Source organism: Chenopodium album, chromosome 20, assembly GCF_948465745.1.
Source record: "Chenopodium album chromosome 20, dcCheAlbu1.1, whole genome shotgun sequence".
NCBI classification, from domain to species: Eukaryota; Viridiplantae; Streptophyta; class Magnoliopsida; order Caryophyllales; family Amaranthaceae; genus Chenopodium; species Chenopodium album.
Window position 1 is genome coordinate 18,152,533 of NC_137853.1, and position 14,491 is coordinate 18,167,023.

Consider the following 14,491-nt stretch of genomic DNA (forward strand, 5'->3'; position numbering starts at 1 on the left):
CAACACACCACGCCATCAAGCCACGGAGCCAACCCATCAGTCCTTAAATCCGTTCAGGACCTATGAATACACTAGATCCATAATAACAGCTACTACTATTATGACCTCAAACAACATACACTATTATCATAACTTAAACATGCTTGTCACTATAGCCATAGAAAGCACGCACACTTATAAACAAACCTCCAACAACAGACACCCCTATAAACCCACCACACAAAACAGACATCCCAATAACATCCTTATAACAACAACAACCACAGTTCCATACAAACATGCAACAAGCAAAGTATAAAACACACAACACCAATTTAGAAAGCCAACATATTCAAGTAGGCGAAAATATTTTTTTTTGTAAAAAAGAGGAACTCACTAAACAATAAAACTCCAAACAAATAAGAAACAATGACATATAAAACAGCTAAATAAATGCGTAATCAGAAACACTCACAACAGATTCTGCAGTACAAGCAAGCAACAACACCTGTATACAACCTACACAAAAAAAAACAAAGCACATTTAAATTAGACTAATGTAAACACCAAACAATTACCAAGATCATCAATCAACATATACAAACACTAACAACAGGTAAATCGAAACAAAATTAAATCTGAACAATACAAACCATGAACCACCAGAAAGATATTCCAAACAAATTTAATAGAATAGAAGACAACAAAATCCTAAACCTCTAATAAACACAACTAATCACATAAAAACACACCCTAGACAAACACAAACACCTAAACTTGTTCAGTCATAATATTACACAATCTAATTTCTGTGTTTGTTTTTTTTACAAACTGTCAAACGCCACTCCAAAACAGAACAGTGCAATTTTAATCAACCCATTATCACCAAATGCACACCATCCAAACCATGGCATATTTAATGAGTAAATGAACATGTTAAAACAACAAATTAAATTTTAAAGCCGAACTAAGCCCATTATCATCAAATTTGGCATTTAAATCCATAACCAAAGCATCAAACATAACCAACAGTTACAGCTACAAATATTTCAGCCAGAATTTACTTCGATCATCAACATATCAAAAATCCCAGTCCAAACAATACAATCCATAGGCCATCAATAAATATATCATGGTTTTTGCATATACTGTCCAAAGTTTGTCTGTCAAGGTGCAATACAATAGTTTGTTCATACAATCCGGTGCAATTTTAGATGAAATCAGGCGAATAATATGATTAATAAGTAAGATTTTGAACCGGCAAAGCATTAAAATTACACGAGCTAATAAGCTTCTTACCTATTTCTACACCCCTCTCCCTGTATTTCTAGTTTATAGTTCTATTATCTTTGTTTTAATGATAATAACTTAACCTTAGAAAGCCCTTTATATAACCCTGAACTGCACAGCCAAAATTGCCAACCTTATTAGTTCCTTAAAAGGCAATAAGCATCATTACTCAAACCGTCAAACACAACAATGAGCAGCATGCGCAAACACCTTAAAATCTCCTGGACAATAGATTGAGCTCAGCTGATCACTGCAGTATCCAAGTAACAACCTTTTACCCGCCAGACAATAAGATAAACCCCACATAACACATCATTTTTAAGACTAACAAACAAAATTGTCTAAGGCCTAACTAAATAATCAACACTAATTCCATGTAACCTAGAACTTAATAATCACTATTAACTGAAAATAAGATTGGTGAAACAACAAATTAAATTAAATTAAGCACAAATTCATATTATTATGCTACAATCCTTCTTAAACCAATTTTGTAACCTTAAGCAATTAGAATTGCAACTCTGCAAAAAATCTTTTTACATTAAACTAACCATCCAACACTAACTATATTTCAAGCAACCAAACTCTTAGTCTGTTACAATAAAAGAAAAAAATCACAACAACTAATTACAATTACAACCAAAATTGCCAACAAAACTATGAATCACTCTAAATTACAAACTAATCATTATTACAAAGCATTCTAATTACACTAATCACATCTAAATTACATCAACTATCATCCTTCTCTTTCATGAAACGTGTGCCCATTTGTAGCACCATCCAACACCTCCATGTGCAACCTGTCATAAGAAAAAAAAAACAAAATACAAATACGTAATGCATGTTTGAAGTCTTATAAAAAAAAAGAAAATAAAAACAGAAGGGCAAGGACGCCAAATCACTGTTCATAAGGATTTTGAGCAAAAAAAATAGGCATGGCTTAAGGGCAGAACCGTCACTCCACTGTTCATAAGCAAAAAGTAAAAAAATGCTACCTTGGCCCTTGAATTTGGCTTTTAAGGGTTATAGATTTTGTCTTCCCTTCTTCCATTTATTTACACATTAGTTATAAAGTTAAAATGTGGCCAATTTTGATTAATGACTATTTGGATAATGACTAATTGATAATTTTCCAAAGTGATGAGGATTAATGTATATGTAAAAAATAGATGTTTGATTTCTCAGCATTCTAAAGTTAGGGCCTTATTTTTATTTTGATTAAGATCGTTAAATGTCTTAAGTGATTATTTTCTTAATGTAGATTGCTAGATAATTTGCTTTGACAAGCAGAGCAGTCAAGAACCCTCGTGTAACCATCTTGGAACTGTTGCTCTTCGGTAAATTTTCATTTTTAAGAAAATGACACTAATACTTTTTTTTTTAAAGTTTGTATGATTTCAAAATTGAACTAATTGTTTTGAGTTATCTTCAATGATTAAACCTTTATAACACACTCTTGATCCAAAATGGACAGCCATGTATTACTTTATTATAAATTATTAACAGAGTGCTCAACAATCCGTATAATTTCTTCTATAGTTTATGTAATTGTGAACTTGAAATCCTGTATTATACTATTATTACACTTTATGCTTTTGATTAGGGATCAATAAGTGTGTTAACAGATAAAACAATGAGGTATGCTTGCAAAAAAAAAAAGAAAACTATCTTAGTATTGATCTAAGCTTGTAACATACTATTCCGTATTAACTTTGTGGCAGAAGTTATATGATGACACTACAAATGTGATATCAAGAATTCCTTTTCAACTAAAGTATTTGGTTTTGATTAATTGGAGTTCTGGTCTGACTCTTTCAGGTTAATACTCTACTGCAGCTCATTGCATCAAGCATATAACGATGACAATTATGACTTCAAATGCAACAGGTTGCTTTTCTTTATCTTGTCGTTCAGGCAAAACAAAATGTGTGCTTCAAAAGAGTTCACTGATATGTAGTACGGAGTAATAATATTGAGCTTCGTAGCTTTTTGGCTTGTTCTTTTACACATTTTGAGATTCATTTTTTATGTCGAGAATTTTCTAGGCCCGGAATTCTATAATCTTTGTAAATTATCTTCTGATCATGTGCTCTATATAGCTTGGTTTGATTCTTGTCCAAATTTTAATATGTTCTTTTGGATACGTGTATAATATATGATATTAATCAATTTGTTTTGTTCTGTATAATTTGGAGTGGAATTTGCATGTTAAATTGTTAATTGGTTGTACATTATGCTCTGTTTTGTTTTTTAATTTTTTTTTATCAATAGCTGTACATTAAGCTTTTAAATGTGAAAGAAAGAGAGATGAGCCAGGAGGAGGGAGAGAGAGAGTGTCTGGGAGAAAAAGAGAGAGATAAGGGTCAGAAGGGAAAGAAATAGAGCAAATAAGAGACTGAGGGGCAGGGGGAGAGAGTTAGAGTGATAAAGAGGGGAATGAGTCGTGAAAAAGAGAAGGCTCGGGAGAGAATAAGAGAGAGAGGGAGGCTTGGTAAACCGTTTGAGCTATACTAGAAGAGTGGATAGGTTGGAGAAAAAAGGAACAAGAAAGTGAAAGAATACAAGGATGAATAGAAAAGAGAAATGAGATAGAGTGATAAAGAGAGAGATGAGTTGGGAAAATGAGAAGGGTCGGGTGAGAAAGAGAGAGAGAGAGAGAGAGAGAGAGGCTTACTAAACAATTCCAACTATACAAGAGAGTGGATAGGTTGTAGAAAAAAAGGAACAAGAAGGTCAAAAGAAAGCAAGGATGAATAGAATAGGGAAATGAGATAAGACGAGGAAGAAATATAAGAGACGGTATATATGAAGGAAGAAAAGATATGAAGAACTTAAAATCAAGTTAGTGACTACCACACAAATAAGATCCTATAAACATCAATTTATCATTTTAATAACACCCTAAACTATGCGATCTTAACCATGAATCTTACATATCATACCATCGGGGAGGCACACACGTAGTGTCTACGTGTGTGCTCCAACGACTATAATCTTAAATATAAAGTCTAAAGCTATTCCCTCCCTACATATAATCTTACATATAAAAGTTTATAAATAAATGACCGACAAATAAACTTTAATACATACACAAATCATACTTCTCATTAATTTTATACTTTCCGTATTGATTACAAATTCTTACTACTGTATTTTCAGTAGAAGAACCACTTGAAAATTTTCTACTTTAAAAAGTGTAATAAATTAATATACAATTCTATCATATATTTTACTTTTAATCTATTTTACATAAGTTTGCATTTCCTTATTATTACTCCTTATTATCAAAATCATTTTAAACGAAGCTATTTTAAAAATATTTAGGTACTCAATAAGAAAACGAGTGTGTTCTAAAATAATATCTAAAGCAATAGTATAATTGTTTTAAAAATCTTTAACTTACAACAAATTCTAGATAACTTCACTTATAACAATTGTTTTTCCATAGCTATTTCCCAATAAAAACTTTATCACTACTCCTTGTTAGTACTTAATTCATGTATACTTGCTATTACAAAACCCGAACAACAACAACCACGAATATCACAAAAATGAAGACAACCACGAATTCTACTTATTTTACCGTCAGGAAGCACGCGCATCGCGTGTGCTCCAGCGACTAGTAAGACAAAAAAAGACACTCCCAAGCACGAGTCTTTCCATTCAACCAATGCGCATGGGACACCCATTTCCTTGGAACCTTTAGAATTTTGCAAGCCTCAAAAGTAGACAAAAGAGCCCAGATATCCGGAAGTAACTAGCATAAAGAGATCTCGTCCCGTTGTTTTTGGGCCAAAATCAGACACAGGGTCGAGTAAATAAGGATCCTCCGAAAACCTTTGGAATAGGCATTGCGCAATCCCTAGAAAGAAACCTGTAACTCAGATCAAAATGCAAAGCTGAAGATGAGAGAGAAGCACGGGCTCCGCCCCCATGGACTGAACGAAAATCACAATCGCGAAAAATCCAACCTACATCGGCGAGTTATCCGAAGAAGAGCAAGATCCATCACAAATACAAATATCAAAAGCAGAAGTAGGTGCCCCCACAAAGAGTGGCAGCGAAGCCCGAATCAGCCGGTTTAAGACCAATACCCAAACCAGAAGAGACAATGCGAAAATCCTGAGCTTGCCGCCCCTGCACATCCCACTGAGAAGCAAGAAGCAAAACATCATCTAGAGAGACGATCTGATGTCGAAACCGGACATTATTACGATATAGCCAAATAGCCTATAAAAGGGAGAAAAACCGCACTAGGCTCGCCAAGTCCTTAGCAACCCCTAACAGAGAGACAATAGTGGAAAACCATTGGAAAAAAGGAAGGTAAAGTACACCTTGCTTATAAAAATGTAAAGAAATACGACCTACAAAGGAGTAAAGAAGTCACAATCTCGAAACAAATGGTCCACCGTCTCTTGCTCCCTCCGACAAAGGCAGCAAACTGAATCAACTGAAAAGCCGTGAACAGCTAGAACATATGCAACTGGGAGTCCAGACTGAATAATTTTCCAGTGAAAGATCTTATTTAAGAAGAAGGGGGAGCGCCCAAAACTTCCCCCACCAGCAAGCAGGAGTGAACTTCGCAGATGGAGGTTTGCTAGTCTGTTGAAGTAAGAGGGCATAGACAAATGTCATACAAAAGGTGCCATCGTTAGTGAATTTCCAATACACAAAATCATCCATTAGTTCCAGTGGACAGTCCAGACTAAGGATCCGAGAGGCGGTTGGATCATAAAAAACCGATGGACTCTCGAGAAGTCCCACACGTTAGATCACAAATTAATAATATTAGACACATGAGTCGGAAGATCAACTGAGATAAACCAGCCTTGAATTGAAATAAACTGAACCCCCAGGAGCCCAGTCATCAGCTGTAATACGAACACTATTACCACTACCCAAATTCCAATGTACAGTAGGAGCTACCGTGGAAAGAGCCATATGTTACTTACGACGACCCCAGGAGGGTCGAGTTATCCGAGCATACGAAGTGGCAGCAAGAGAGGGGTACTTAGAATACATCAGCATAGAAACCAATAATTGAGGATTGTACATCATCTTGCATCCTGTATTAACAAGGACAACGGAGTTAAAGCAGGAAATGTTGCATAAACCCAAACCCCAAACCTTTTGGTAAATGAAGTGGAGAAGCCGAACGTAGTGCCAAACCCTTCATGGAACCCGAAGATCTCCACCTGAAATTGGCAAGCATATTGTCAAGCTGAGCGGCAATTGAAGTAGGGATCTTGAAGACACGAGAATATGATTAAACAAAGCTACCAACATCGAGTTTATAATAACCAAATTTGTCGCTGCAGACAATCGAACAGAAGCAAAAGCAGACAATCGGCTGGCAACTTTGTCAATTAGAAACCTGAACTCCAAAACTTTACTCCTTCCCCGGTCGACAGGTAGACACAAAATAGGTACCAAACGAAGCCTTTGACAACAGGAAAAGACTGTGAGGTAAGAAATCACGGTAGTTAGGGGGAGTATTTGGGTTAAACTTGACAAATGAATTTTGAAGATTAATCATCTAGCCCGAAGAGGAACAGAAAGCATAAAGTATGGCCAAGACATTTTCACACGCTTGCGGCGATACTTGGAAAAATATTAGCGAGTCATCCGCAAAGAAAAGATGAGAAATCGAAGCTCCACCCCTAGTGCAGACACCTAAAAATGACTCCCCAAAACCAAACCCGATGATAAATAACCTTTCACCGCCACTATTGGTCGGGTTTAGTGCTTAAAAAATCGTATTTTATTAAATTCATATTTTTGAAAGGTCTATGGATTAGTCTTGATGTTTGGTAAAAGCATAGTTTTAATTTTAGCCCAAGCTTTTTAATTAATTTTAAGCCCAAACCTTTTTATTTTATTATTTTGTTATTTATTTTTGGCCCAAACATTTTATTTATTTTTATTTTATTATTTTCTTATTTTAGCCCGAATAATAAAAGTCAGAATAAAGCCCGAAATTATCAATCGGCACTTAAAAAGCCGAAAGAAATCAGGGTTAAAAGTGAATTTAGACGGAAAAATGGACTGGAAGTGACCGTGTCACGCTACAGTCTGACCGTGTCACGGGAACCCTTCCCGTCTGACGGTGAGACTTCCCGTGACACGGGATGTTCCGTGTCCTTTCCGCGTAAACCCTTAACGCGTTTTTCATTCCGTTTTCTGAAAATTTCCCGCGTCACGGGAAAGTGTACCGTCTGACGGTACAGTCTGACCGTGTCACGGTACAGTCTGGCCGTGTCACGGGATACTTTTTTAGGGTTTTTATCATTTTAGGGTTCCGTGTGCCCCCTCAACACATTTTCCCTATAAATACCCCCTCATTTCTGATGTACGGGGCAACCAGAATTCGATTATTATTATTTTCTCTCTTCTATGCTATTAACCTAAACACTAGCCTACCCTTTTCACTTCAAAATTCCTTCTTTAAGCACTCAAAGGAGTCCATATTTTACTCGAGGTTCTGTCCTTAAGCCAAGGCGTGAAAGGTAGAATCGTTTGAGGGTTTGGCCCCAAAATCAACTTTATCGTATTTAATTTAATTTAGTTATTGCTTTATTATTTCCTTGAAGTTACTAACTCGTTTATTATTTTATAGTTGCAAACAAACAGATTCAAAGTAAGGATCATGCTCTTTTTATTATTATTATTTTTCTAACGATTTTTATGTTGTTGGAATTATGATTAAATTGGTTTTTATGTTAATATTGATTCTATTATTTATTATGATCACCATATTACATGTTAAAGGGAATACGTAATTCAAAATCACGACTAATAAGATAATTTGGACAACCGGTTTAGGTTCCTTTTTAATCTTGTTATTAAATCAAGTGATCATTAATATTTTAGAATTATGTGTGCATTAATATTCAATTAATTTAGCATAATAATAGTTTGGAGCAAATTGAATATTTTGTTTACATGCCTTTGAGATCACAGGAATGCTTTTCATTATAAGAATCGAGTAGAGGCCAATACGGGCGAATGTGACTCCATGACTCACTTCGTACCATCATCCCCGATCCTCCTTTCGTGGTTCCGAACCATATGGAGTTAGTAATCTCATGGATTATGAATGGGGTGTAACCTTCACGGGTCAATCGTTGTTGCCTTCGTTGTCCCTTAATCGTGGTTGCCTTAAATGATCCGTGAACGGTTTACAAGTTCCTTAAAAACTTGTTGGCGGCTCCCTACTTTCCTTGTCCCTAATCGTTATGTCAATTCCCACTTCCTATGAGTGCCAAGCATATTCACAACATGCTTTAACGTAGGCGCACTTCAAACGACGCCTACACCTAGAAACACGAATTCCGAAAAACAGAGCCTGCTCTTATGCCCGGCGAAGAGGTCGATGACACCTCCATACAAAGCACAAACAGATACGGCGACAGGGGATCTCCTTGTCTAAGACAACATTGTGGTTGAAAAGAAGGTGTTAGACTCCAATTAACCAGAACCTGATACAAGACAGTAGTAACACACTTCTCAATAATATGAAACCAATAAGGGGGAAACCCAAAAGCCCGTAAAACCTTACTCTAAAAGTCCCAGTTCACTCTATCATAAGCTTTATTCATGTCCAACTTCAAAGCTGTAGAAAAACGTTTTCGAGCCTTAGAAGCGTTCATAAAGGACATAAGCTCGTGAGCTACTAGAGAATTATCAGAAATTTGGTGACCTGGTACAAAGCCATTTTGGAACCTTGAAACAAGATAGGGAAGAAGCCCCCCACAGACGGCCAGTAATGCATTTTGCGATGCATTTGTACAAAACATTGCATAACCAATTAGCCAAAACTGACACACTAACTCCGGTTGAGAAACCTTTGGGAGAAGAACTAAAAAGGTCCTATTCCAGTCCTTCAACATGTAACCATGAGTGAAGAAGTAGTGAATCACCGAGATAACAAAGGGGCTTGTATCCTCCCAATTAGTCTTGAAAAAGGCCAAGGTAAAACCATCAGGCTAGGATATATGTCATTGGCAATATGAAATGTTGAAGATTTAATCATAGAAGCCGAGAAAGGGGCCATTAACATATCTTTTTTTATACGGGGACAACGTCGGAAGGCCAAGATTATCCCAATGTAAGGAGGGTCGCTCTTGGAAGGAGACATAGGCCAGGGGAAAATAAATCAGAGTAAAAAGCCTGAATCAGAGAATGAAGACCATGTGAATCAAACACCCAATGTCCAGCTTCATTCTTTAGGATGACAATCAAATTACGACGACGACGAGCTTGAACAACCAAAAACAGTGATCTGAAGTGTGACTCCCCTTTAATATCCCATTTAATTTTAGCACGTTGTTTCCCGTAGAGAAAAGCAGTAATAGCTTCCGCAATTCTCTCTTTCCTGGTATTAACAAAAAGAATGCGTGCCACAAGGGACTGTGACTGAGTAGAATAAGAAGATAAATCGGAACATAATGCTTTCCAATTTATACCCCAAGATTTCCTGTGGCCAAGGCACAAGTCTTTAACTCTCTCGTGAATAAACGCAATCTCGCGAGATAAGAAATAAGGTAAACAAAGGAAAGCAAGAGAACCGTCCTTAATAATCCAAGATATATCCTAAGTTGATAAACACCAATTCTCAATTCTATAAGGTCATCGAACACTATCCCGAGGCATTGAGTCTGAAAAGATAATAGCAGCATGATGCAAAAATTAAAGGGAAATTCTCTCTGGTAATCACAAACTTTTTTTTTTCCTCAGTTGTAAAGTCTGAATTTTTTTATTATCAATGGTAATCACCAAGTAATATAACTAAGTCAATGGTAATTTAAGTTAAATGATTGTTGATTCTTTAACCATGGTATAGTAATTAAAGAGCAAAAAGACACAACTACCCCCATTTAATTACCCTCAACCTTCTTTCTTCTTCCTTTCTCTTCCCCCCTCCATAGTTCTTTCTCCCCACTGCACCTCCTTTCCCAGCCACCTGCACCGCTGCCGAGCACCCCTGCTGCCACCTCTCCCTTCTCCTTATCCCCGTCCCTGCCCACAACCCTTCCCCGCATCTCCCGCCCCTGCCTCACCATACTGTTTTCCCCGTCAAAACCTAGAAAAAAAAATCATTACCTCCCTCGAAACAACTTAAATCCATACTCAAAATCAACAAATTCGACCCTAAAAATCCCTTAAAAATGAATCAGACCCTCGTTTCCTCCCTTAATTTTCCTTGCTGCTCTTAATCATCAAAACCCATCATCACAAACATTCTGCCTCAAAAATGAATTAGACATTTGACTTTGGTCAATAGAAAAAAATCATAATTGCAACCTCTTCTATAAGCAATTTCAGAAAATTACCCCTAAAACAAATTTTATCGGTACAACAAAGGAAATACTCACAAGTCACAGCCCAATTCACGAATTTGAATGTTCGAAAGATCCATGACTCTTGGGGGAGGAGAGAGAAGAAGAAGAGATCTAAAAGGGAAGAGGGCATTTGGGGTGTATGGTAGCCGTCGTGTGTGGGAGGCTTGTTGCCGCCGTCTGGAGTGGGGGAGGCAGGCTGAACGCCGTAGAGGAACGAGTTGGCCTGGTGGCTGGTTGGGTGGGATGGGTATTAAGGTTTTTTTTTTTTTTTTTTTTTAAGGGTACTCATGTAAATTCACTATTATTTAACCAAAATTAACCCTAGTTAAGTATTTAATGCTGTTTTATTATCATTAATGTTACCATTTGCTTAATAATATAAAGTATTGATTACCATTGATAATGAAAAAATTCTGACTTTACCATTAAGAGAAAAAAAAAGTTTGTGATTACCGGAGAGAATTTCCTAAAATTAAATAAGTTGGTGATGAACTTTGGAATCCGAACAGTCAATAAACCAATCCTGTGTAGAATATGCAGCCCTATCCAATCTTTCAAAAGTCCGGTCCACTGCTCACCTATTATTTGTCCTACTGTAAGATGGTCCAGATAAAGGAACATCCACTAACCCCAAATTTAACCTCCACTGAATAAAATCCAGTATTCCTAGAATAAGTGAAGACCCTCCTACTTTATCAGAGAGGTACTCAACTTGGTTAATATCACATATCAACAAAATGTTCGGGTACGTTTGGACAAAACTAGCAATAGATGACCACACACCTGATCTATCACCTATATGAGGTGCACCGTACACAAAGATCACAAATTTTATTACTTCACTAACCACTATTTTACAAACTACAAAGTTTGGAGATATAAACAACGAAACTACACTAAAGGAAGCTAGCCAAAAGATGAATGAACCACCACTTAAGCTAACAACATCAACACCACAAAACCCCAAAAAAGAAATAGATACTAAACTATGCACAATAAAGGGCATTTGATGTGTGTCATAAATGGCACACATTTGATGAGCATTTAGGTCCTTTCTATCCTCTTTTCATAGCTTTCATGCTTAATAAGTGCTTAGTTTTATGCTTTGTTGCTTAGTTTTACCTTTCCTCTCTTATTTTGTAGCTTTTGTGCATTTCGTTTGTTTTCTAGCCTTTCCTACTTTATTTGCTCTATTTTCGTGGTTGTAGGTATTGAACGAGGTTTGGGTCTTGATTTTGGTGATCCACTATGGTGGAGGAAGCTTTTGGATCAAGTTCATGGCATTCGGGAAGCTCAAGATGCAAAGAAGTGGAAGTTCCAAGTCTTGGCTCTTCTCTTGCGCTCGCATGCGGTGCTACCACCAAAGGGAATGTGTGCCCACCTATATTAAGCCTTAGCTACTGCCACTTATAGTGTTCATCACCATCATAAGTCATGTGCCCATCACTTGTGCTTGAAGATTTGAAGAGTCGAAGAAACCCAGCTGGGTACGGCCGCACGCGCGGATGGTGCGGCCACACAAGAGGGTCGTGCGGCCGCACACCATGTGTGTGCGGGCGCACATGCTCTGTTGTGAGGCTGCACCGGCGTGGGTCTTTTTCGATCGGATTTTGACGATTTTCCGCCTCTATTTATACCTTTTGGAACCCAATTTTGTAAGCAATTTCATAATAGAATTAGATCATATTCTTAGCTTAGTTGAGAGCTTCTCTCTCTAGATTTAGGGGTTAGTTTTAGGAGTAGATTTTAGAGAGAGAAAGTGAAGAATTTCAATGGTGATTGAGAGATTGAAGATTCAATGGTGACAATTGTATTGGAGATCTTCTCTATTATCAATGAGCATTTCTAAAATCTATCTCATTTATTGTTTTGTTTAGTATTCATGTTTGGATTGTTTGATTTTGATTGGAATTTGATGATTAGATGATTGATATTTGATTAGAGTAATTGTTCTTTTTAGATTGTTGATTGTTGATTTCTCTAGTTGTTAGTTGAATTGATGATGTTGTTAGAGTAGTTATTTGGTTAGGGATTTGGTGAAACTTATATTATGTAATGGATTGATGTAGATTGGGGATTTTGATGGAGTTGATGATGTGATTAAATTGGTTAATTGATTATGTGCATGTGTGTGTTTAATTTAGGCTTGATCACCCTAGTTGTTCACACGAGATTGCATTGTAAGTTCACATTGATACGGACCATTGATTTGTGGCTTGCATTTACACGATTGAGGTGTCTTGTGATGTTTCCTAGCTAGAGTTTATCGTAGTTGACGCTAGTTAGACCTCTAGGAGAATAGCTTGATATGCTCTTTTGGTTGCATGATTGGTTTTCCCTCACATTGCTTGACTTAGTCGAATTTCTATTCCAATTTGCTATGTTCATTGCTATTATTTGCGGATCCTAATCCCTAGCTCTTTATTTGTTTGGTTTCCTCGTTTTAGTAGTTGTTAGAGTCATCTTTTACCCCTTGTCTTTGACCTAGCTTAGGCATATAATTGGAAGCACTTAGACATTACCGTTCCTTTGGGTTCGACCTTTGACTTACCTCTATACTTGTATTTAGGTTTGTTGAGTGTTTATAAATTTTGTTTGTCTTAGGGAAGATTAGCCCAACGACCTAGTTTTCCCCACGTCACCGAGCTTTTTGAATTGGGTCGGTGATTTTTGTTTTGGGTAAATGGGTGTGAGGTAGAGGGGTTAGGAGTGGGTTCCTCAATCGTTATGTTGGTTTTGCTCTTGTTAAGAAGGTTCTTCACATGCTTAGATCGACATGGTGATTCTTTGAAAATACCAACTCAAAACCAATCAACTAACACCACAAACACCACAATTGCACCAATAAACACTTCCAAATGCCCAAGATCACACTCCTTATTTAAAATAACCAATCACACAATAAGCACTTCACTACCAAAATCCGAATATTCTATCTTCTCAAATTCACAACAATGAGTAAAGGAGGATGATTATACCATACAAGAAGCAAGATTGAACAAGTTTTGACCACCAAATCCCTCAAGAACGAAAAGCCCCAAATTGCTTCAACAATGGAGGAGAGAGATTGGATATTGAAATGGGGAAAGGTAGTATGATTATTGTTGAAAATGATAAATTTAAAGAAATATTTTAATGATTTTTTATGGAACTAGGGTTTGTGCGGTTTTGAGTGAGGATGGGAGTACGTTCGAATTGTGATAGGGAAGAAGGGGAAATGAGGAAAAGAAAGGAGAAAGAGGAAGAAAAGGGGTCACGACACAAGGGTGCGTGGCCGTGCGCCCTGGCTGTGCGCCCGCGCCACTCGGCATCCTTCATTTGTTCAATTCCTTAGTGCGTTCACTTGTGGGCTCTTCGTTCAACATCATCCTGGGGCTATTGAACCCACCAAATATGGCAAATTAAAAACAAGTTGATAGTTCAACGTCCCAAAATAATGATAGCACCACAATGAACCCACCAAGTTCAAACTTTCTTCAAATGTAGCACAATTTTCCCTAACTTACCTCACTAAAATTTCTTACCCTTCCACCTTAAAATTCGATAACATCGAACATAATCTCATAAAAAACCAAAACACCTTCTCATTGCTCGTGCTCACTTGAAATAATCCAAATTCCATGATTACAACCTATCAATCCAAAAGAAAACAAGTGAAAGAAAGAAAAATAAAAGAAAGAAAATTAAGAAAAATAGAAATCAAATGAAAAGGGTTAGAAAACCGGGTTGCCTCCCAGCAAGTGCTTGCTTAAGGTCTTTAGCTCTATCCTTCCTCCAAATCATGGAGGGTCAAAGAACACCACCTTATTCAAAGTGGTCGAAGGAGCAAATTCTTTCTCAATCTTTAGCAACTTCTCATTGTTGCTAGATGAAACTTC